Source organism: Triticum dicoccoides, chromosome 2B, assembly GCF_002162155.2.
Source record: "Triticum dicoccoides isolate Atlit2015 ecotype Zavitan chromosome 2B, WEW_v2.0, whole genome shotgun sequence".
NCBI classification, from domain to species: domain Eukaryota; kingdom Viridiplantae; phylum Streptophyta; class Magnoliopsida; order Poales; family Poaceae; genus Triticum; species Triticum dicoccoides.
The window spans coordinates 160,570,591-160,579,140 of record NC_041383.1 but is presented as its reverse complement, the minus strand read 5'-3'; the positions used below and the strand labels follow the sequence as shown (position 1 = coordinate 160,579,140).

The 8,550-nt window shown below is 42.0% G+C and overlaps 1 pseudogene; it reads right to left on the bottom strand.

Annotated features, from left to right (window-relative positions):
* Positions 1 to 559: 559 nt before the first annotated feature.
* LOC119360720 lies at positions 560 to 3,515 on the bottom strand (annotated as a pseudogene).
* Between the last annotated feature and the right edge of the window lie 5,035 nt (positions 3,516 to 8,550).

Genomic DNA, 8,550 nt, shown 5'->3' with positions numbered 1-8,550 from the left:
ATCTCACAACACTATTTTGTAGTATAAGAAAACTAATAAAATAGTATCAACCAACATATGATTTGTGCACTGTGCATAAAAAAATCAAGACTACAAATATAGTTTCGGAACGCAATCACAAGGATGTCCAGTAACCCAATTTGTTTACTTGAGAAAGTCTCCAGATGAACAGGGCAATATATTGTTGTTAGGTGATTTATGAGGCAATAGGAGGTGAAACCAATGGGAGGAGGCCACCAGCAATATATTGTTGTTAGGTGATTTATGAGGCAATAGGAGGTGAAACCAATGGGAGGAGGCCACCAAATTAAGTATCACTAACAAGCTTTTAAAGGTACACAGAAAGTACCAAACAAAGGGCAGTAACATTTCTCCAAATGTGTGGCTCTTCTAGTCAGTTTTAAAGAATGAAGTGTGTTTTGTATTTGCTTATCTATCATCGATTAACAGAGAGAAACAAGCTTATACAAAGCTCCAGTCAATAATGCCACAAAGTAAATAAATATAAATGGATGTAGTGCAAAACAAGAAGGTGAACTGGTTACACACCTTATGCCATTTACATCTCAGAAATCTCCTCCTTCAACCAATAAAGCCGAAGATTTGAGTCCTTGGTATTAATGAATATTTCTCGATTCATTGGGCATTTGAAAAGCCGCAGTGCCTTTGCTTTTTCTGCAACTGATAGATCTTCCATTGGTTCTAGCGCAGCCATACAGTTTCCAATCGAGAAGATGCCATCTTGCTTTGATTCCTTCAACTCGTCAACCAGTTTTGCAGATTGTTTCTTCCGAAAATCCATGTAATCCTCAAGTACAACAGCGATCTGGCTTTGCTTCCTCTTTTTCACAGGCAGTGCTCCCTTTTGTTCAGAGTTGGTAGATGTTGTAGCTTCAGGTTCATCTCTTCTTGATGCCCCTTGCCCTTGTAGATCATATGAGGACATACCATCATCAACATTGGTAGAGGAGATATGGTTCAAATCATTGGTAGAGGAATCCATAGGAGAAATGGCATCGCTTGTGAGATCCACTTGCGGAATTGATACAAAGTTCAAGTCTCCTGAAGCAATACTTCCTGCTCCAAAAAAAAGAAACATATCAGCATGTTCTCTTAGAAACATGAAAAAATACAAGTATCTCAACAATCTCACAAATACTATATAATTAAAGCAAGAATGAAAAGGATTTAATATGTAGGGTCGACGGAAACACATGATATAGGAAACACACCTTCATGTAGTGTAGCCAATGACTTGAAGATCATGAATGGTTTTGAACGGAACTTCTTTACCCTTGGATTATCCTATTGAATGCAACAACATTGTATGGTTGGGATCAATAAAACAATGTCTTGAAGAGCACGAATGGCAGTGAACAAACAATATATCAAGAAAAGAGCTAACCTTGATAAGTTTATCCCATATTACAGGTTCAACGATGATCATGCAAAGTGTATCATCCCATCCCGTGCCACTCTGTTTCCGAGAGTCTCTCACTGCCTTTTAAATCCTTATCCTTCTCTTGGATTTGTTGCTTGGTGAAATGAGCTAGTGGAAATTTCTGATTGAATGTATTTGTCATTCTAGTCCACCCTTCAGTAGTCCACCCATTTTGACCTTGATAAATGGGATTGTTGTGGTCAAGCATTATACCAACAAGACCTTTCTCGTATGCATGGTCCCAAGATGCCCTAGGCGCTGCCATAGCTACATTATTGAACCAACAATGGGGTACTAGTTAAATTTCACTCTACCACTACTTTACCTAAGAAAAGGTGAGAAAAAAATTACAAAATAAACTCATGTCCGACTAGTTGTTATAATCAGCCCACATTTGCACCGCGATCTGATCTCTAAGAGTGTTTCCATCGTTTGCCTCATTGTGATGATGTTGGTTGACATCATCTCCCTCTGGAACATCAACATATGTTTCTGGTGGAATTAACGGTGGTTGGTGATCCAACCATGCCTCATCACCACTTTGAGCTCTAATGATGTAATGGAATACAGCACATGCCGCCGAAATCTTGATTTGTGACTCTATTGGGTAGTGATTGCCCACTTTCAAGATAGGGAAGCGTTTTTTCAGAACACAAATGTTCCTTTCGATGTGGTTCCGGAGGATTGCATGGGTATGGTTGAACATCTCCCTATGGTCTGCATAGCCTGTATTAGATGAGTGTCGCCTCCTAAATTCACTCGGGTGATACCGAACTCCTCGATATGGTGCAAGAAAAGAAGGCGTGTTTGCATATCCACCATCTATGAGATAACATTTTCCATCTAGCACATGAAATCCCTTGCTAATAGCAGAATGAAGAACTCCTGCATCTGATGCGGACCCTTCCCACCCACATGAAATAAATGTGAAATTCAGATCAAAATCACATGCAACCATGACATTCTGTGAGAGGGTTCCTTTCCTATTCCTAAATGGGGGGCTTATCTTCAGCAATAGTGATGGGGATATGTGTTCCATCTATAGCACCAATGCAGTTCTGCACATTGAAAAAGAAATAACAAAGTTGGTAGGTTTAGAAATCTATGTGGAGAAGTTTCAAAAATTCCATTGATATGGAGATGTGTGTGTAGTGGTTCACCTGGAAATAAGGCCAATAACGGTTGTTCAAAACAATCTTCGGGTGGTGCTGGAGTGAACTTGGAATCTTTATAAATCTTTGGGCTAGAGTTGGAATTAAGTCAAAAATCATGTTTACCTTCCTATGAATTGTTTCTGCGCTGTGTTGGAAGTATTTTTGTAGATCTTGATTACTAGCATTGTGCGAAATCATGTACATGAACATTGCCAACTGCTCCTCGATAGCAACACGCGACGTACCCTTCAGTAGATTCTCTCTTCTAAGGTAATCCATGATAGACTTGAAAATCTCAGGTTCCATCCGAAACTCAACCCTAGACCAACTCTCGTGGCCTTCTAATATTTCCTTAACCTTTGCAGCCCCGGATAAAGATGGTGTGTGAACTGGATGCTTTTCCTCATAAAGGGAAACATATAAAGCGGGAACCAAAAGGAAAAATAGTTCATCGTCTTCTTCTTGTTCTTGCGAGATAATCTTAATAATTTTATTTCTCCTACAATCCATCACTATTATACCTAATGAAAACAAAATTAATACAATGGTAATAATTATAAATAAAGCAATAATAATACCATCTCTATTATGGCTGCAAAGAACCAATAGCTAGGAGCCTAGGAAGCTCAGGAGTGAATACAAAGATAATACCATTTCTATTGTAACATCTACATACATAATTAAGAGCATCAGTTTTCTCATATACTAAAATAAGACCACTTTCAATACTAGGCAGAGAAAAACAACATCACAAGAGCAGTAGTTTTGCATAATTTAAGCTTCCTCAGTGGCCATGTCAAAGGGATGACTGCGTCACATACCTTTCTTGCTCCGAGTGAAAACTTCTCAATGATCGACGAATCAAAAGGCACCAAGCAATTGAACACAAAGTCTTTGGATAAAGCCAACTTCTAATATCAGAGCACCTGCATTTGAAACATGATAAAATAATGAATAGCTACATATAGATAACTAAATAGAGTTGGCCCACAAATCAATACCTACTAGAAAACAATGATCAGTTAGGAGGATCAATCAAATTTTGGCAGTAGGTAGCACAGGTTGAAATGAACGAACAAACAAAACTACAACAAGTATGTGACTGGACTCAGTAGTAACACCTCAAACGATACAAGGTAGTAACACCTCAAATCGACAGAGTGACAAATCAACTGTAGTCAGTCAGTCAAAGAGATGTGAACTCCGGCCAGCTAGCCACAACGACAAATCGATAAAACAAGTGTAGTATTCATCAACCAAAGAATGGCATCACATCATATCCATCAAGGAGCAGACGAACATTTTTTTCCCGCAACAGCAGCAACTAGAGATTAGGGACCAATAGGAGCAACAAAAGCAGTATCCATCAGACTTGCATATATAGTCTACACAAGCAACCTTCACTCAACTAGTACACAATGGGTACCAAAAAAACAAACAAGCTCAACTCAACTAGTTTTTCATCGCCAAAAAAACTGAACTAGTGTTTTATTGCCATCAACGATCTTAACCCAGCAAGCAAAATCTTCTTCCACCCAAACAAGTTCAGCTACCCACCCAAACCAAAACAACAGCAGACCCATCCCACCTACAACCATAGTAACCACCGAGCTTTCTATGATATAGTTCATCTCATGTGTCATTCAACTACCATTTTGCGTCAATCCTACCTCCTTGAACGAACCCACCTACAAACAAATTTGCCATCTTCACAATATACTAGAACATTGTGCATATAGATTAGCATCACAGGGAGGTAAAGGTGGATGTGCTCACTTGTGATGTCAGGATTAGATAGAGCACTTCAAAGCATTCGATGTTCTTCAGTACAACTGCTCACTTGGGGTCAGGGTACAAACCTCAAACAGGAGAGGAGGTCCCTTGATCTGTATAGACGCTCGTCAGTGCGTGTAGCAGGAAAGGAACCACTATGGCAAAGAAAAATAGTGAGTGGAAGAGGAGGAGGAGGGGATAACCTTGATGAGAAAGAGGAGGATGATCTATGGCTATCGTCTTTGCCGGAGGTGAGTAATGCTTCGAGGGAGAGACAAGATCCGGGAAGAAGGGGGTGACGAGCCCGATCGTCGTCGCCCCCACCGGAGGGACAGAGCATGGAGGTACAGGCCGGAGCGTGGTGGTGCGTCGCTTCTAGTTGTCGGGCGAAGCTCCGGAGGAGGGCGGAGCGTGGTGGCGCGTCATGCTTGGATCTTGCCGCCGCTGCCGCCTCTCGTTCGCGATACCAAGAGATCGAGGGTTTCCTCCCCGGCCACTCCAGGCGTGGAACGTTCTCCCAGGGAAAATACGTGGAAGGGGCCGGGCTACCCCGATATCGTGGGCCACCAAATGGCCGGGTAGATCACCCAGGGCCAACTTGGCTCATGGGTTCCCAGCCCGGGGAACAAGAAGGGATCCCGGGGGGGAACTGTGAAACCAAATGAGGCCTAAGGTTGCGTCCTGCAAGCTTTTAGTCCATGGCGCGTAACCATGCCTTAACATGTTAAGATGTCAATGCACCTTAGGCTGGTTGTAATGGTAGTATTATAGCTAGTATTATGCATGCCAATTAGGCAATGTTGATGAGGTTGTTGGTTTTGATGTGACGGTTGTACATGTAGTTAGATCTATTAGCCAAACACCAAGTGGTCAGCTTGGTAAGCTATTAACAAAAATATTGCAGATCTATTAGCCAAACAGAAAAAAGGAAAAGATATCGTTACTGGAAGAGGATCCATGCACCAACGTACATGGACTTTTCTCCCAACTAAGGTGACCTGATCAGGGGCACCCAAACAAACAGATGGTTTAGGTCCCCTGTCGCTAGCGCTAGATAAAAGGGGGTACGGGAGAGGGTTGGCTGCCTGCGAGATCACAATTCACGTACGGTTTCTCTCCTCCCGATATTCTCTCACCCCATCCGATTAGGGGTGCTGCAGCGACGGGAAGACCCACTCGAGCCGCCGTTGTCGTCCCCGGACAATGACGGTGGCGTCCTGAGGGCATCAGGACGTTGAGGAGGCCCTCTACCTCTCTGACAGAGCAGGCGATCATGTCGACCTCTGTGACATGTAGAGGATCTCTAAACCCATCCATGTTCATATTGTTTTAGGTGATCTAGATGAAATTTCATCATACTGTTGGCATCCTAGTGATGCATTAGATCCAACAGAGGTGGCATAGAATTAAATGAATATAGAGAGAGTTGAGTATCATATCATGATAGCGTTTTATAATAAATGCTATGCTACTATGTGTCATGCATGGCAATACATAAAGTCATCTATGATACTAATAAAAGATACTATGCATTAGGGAGGTAGTATCATACACTGGTATTATATGCATGATACTACCTTATGATACTATGTGTTGCGCAAAACGATTCTAAGCCACCGCCGCCGCTCAAATGGTCGACCTTCTGTGTGGCCGACACCGTGCGGGTCGCCGTAGCCCCTCATGTCGTGGTGGCCGGCTTCTCTCCTCCCTTCCTGAAACGCCATGCGCGCGGACACCGGGGCCACGTTCGACGAAGGAGCGTGCGGAATTCATCCTGCGGCACGCTCCTCCAGCGAACGCAGCCGCCATGGCCGGCGCGCCTTTTGGGCCGCCGTCGAACGTCATCACTCTGCCAGAGAGTGAGAATCAGGGAGGAGGGGAGGAAATGGTCTCGGGTTAGCACGAGAGCAAGTTTTTTCCGATCGGGATCAAATCGAACCGTCCGTTTAGATCCGACGGTTCATCATTGCGCTGAGCTCCGAGTTGGGCCTTCGGGAGCTTAATGGCCATGTCCGGCCGTGGGCTGCGGCCCAGGTTATTTCAGTCCAGTGGAAAGTTATTTTTTCTTTTAATGTTTTCTTCTGCTGGGTTGGACCGTTTTACGTGTAGCTATGGGTATTTCGGGCACATATACATTTTGGCCATTTTCTGTCTTTTCCACTGCATTTTCAGTTAATACACATTATGTTTTTGCACTATTTTAGCCAGAAAATTCCTGAGATATGATGAATTAAAACATGTTATTATTCCGAGTAATTTTGAACCAACGAGATCTTTTATTTGGAATTTACGACATGTTTGCATGATGGATACTTTTTAGACATAAAAAATAATGATATTTTTTAATGTTGATGTTTAAATTGAGAATGAAATGACTCTAATTTTAATTCAGACCATCGTTGTTTTATTATCATGAGTTGTCACTTTATGATATTTTAGTTCCATGCCTTTTCTTCCCAACGGTGATATGACATGGAGTTGAAATTAAATCCTTGGCATGCTTGTTATTTTACCAATGTAAATTTATAATCATGCAAGTTTACTTGTGAATTTTTATGATAATTTCAGCTTCCGCTCCATTTCGGTCCGACATGATCGAACCACTTATGGGGAGTAACTTCCCGTGTTGGAAGTCCCAAGACAAATTATGTTTGGGTTGTAATGAGTTTGATTATGCCTTGAGGGAAGAAAAACCTATAGCACCCGTGGAAGGTGTTATAGGGTATCCAGAACTCAAAAAGGACTATGATGTCAAGATGGAAAAATGGAACAAGTCCAACCATATTGCGCTTCACATCATGAAAGCGACAATATCACCGGACATTTCTGAGGCACTCCCTAAGAAAGACACTGCTAAAGAATTCGTCGCTGAAATGGAGGAACAATTTAAAGGCTCGGACAAAGTGTATGCTCATGATATTTTTACTAAGCTTCTGCAAAAATACACTATTGACGGAAATGTTAGGTAGCACATACTAAGGCCGGTGAACGCTTTCACCAAGCTTACAGCTTTGGAGTGTTCTTTAAGTGAAGGTCTTCTTGTAATAATGATTCTTGAGTCTCTTCCAGAGGAATTTGAACAATTTAAGGTCAAATATAACTCTCTAAAGGAAAAATGGCCACTTAGTGAGATGACCGCAAGGATCGTCTAGGAGGAAGAGAGGATAATGAGACAGAAGAAAGACCATGTTTCTCATGTTGGCTCTAACAAGAGAAAGCATGAGGGCAAGGTTTCCCTAAGCCTCAGAAAAACCAATTCAAGAAAGAAGGCCCTAAGCCATTCGAGGGTAAAGAACCCGGCGGCTCTTCTTCTGCTCCTAGCAGCTCCACTGCTGGAGAAAATGCTTGTAACTTCTGCATGCAGGAGGGACACTACCAAAGAGACTGCCCAGGCTTTCTAAAATGGATGAACAAAAGAGGTACCGATGAAATAATTTCTGTAGATGAATCTCTTTATGTCGATATTTCTATAAAGTCATGGTGGATTGATTTAGGCGCAACCACTCACGTTGCTAACTCTATGCAAGGATAAGAAATTGGATCCAAAAACAGTTAGCTATTTCTTTGTTGGATACCCTCATAGGGGAAAGGGATATTGTTTTTATTGTCCAAGTCATACCACCAAGTTTGTGGAGACTAGACAAGCGGTATTTTTTTGAGGATAATAAGGTCGCAAATTTAAGGGAGATCGATCTTGAGGAGAAGCTGGTTTGTGCACCATCCCCGATTATCCAAGGTTTTTTTCAATACGAAGAAATGTGACATCTGATGATCCTGAATCTCACGGTTCAGTTCCTCGGTCAAATGGTGATCCAGAGACTAATAATGAAAATCCAGACACAAATGAGGACCACTAGGAAAATAATGATGTACCACCACCACCTCCTCCTGTGGGTACACCACGACATGAGAGTAACAAAGCCATATCAGATGATTATTGTTACTTTCATGATTGAGGATATGAATGATATGGAAAAGGTGGAGGATCCAACCTCTTATAAGGAAGCCATTAAAAGCAAAAATGTGTCCAAGTGGTTGGTTGCCATGGAAGACAAGTTGAAATCTATGTGCTCAAAAGACGTTAGGGAGTTAGTAGAAGTTCCCGATGGAGTTAAGAAAGTAGGTTGCAAGTGGGTCTACAAAACCAAGTGTGATTCCAAAGGGAATGTCGAATGGTTCAAG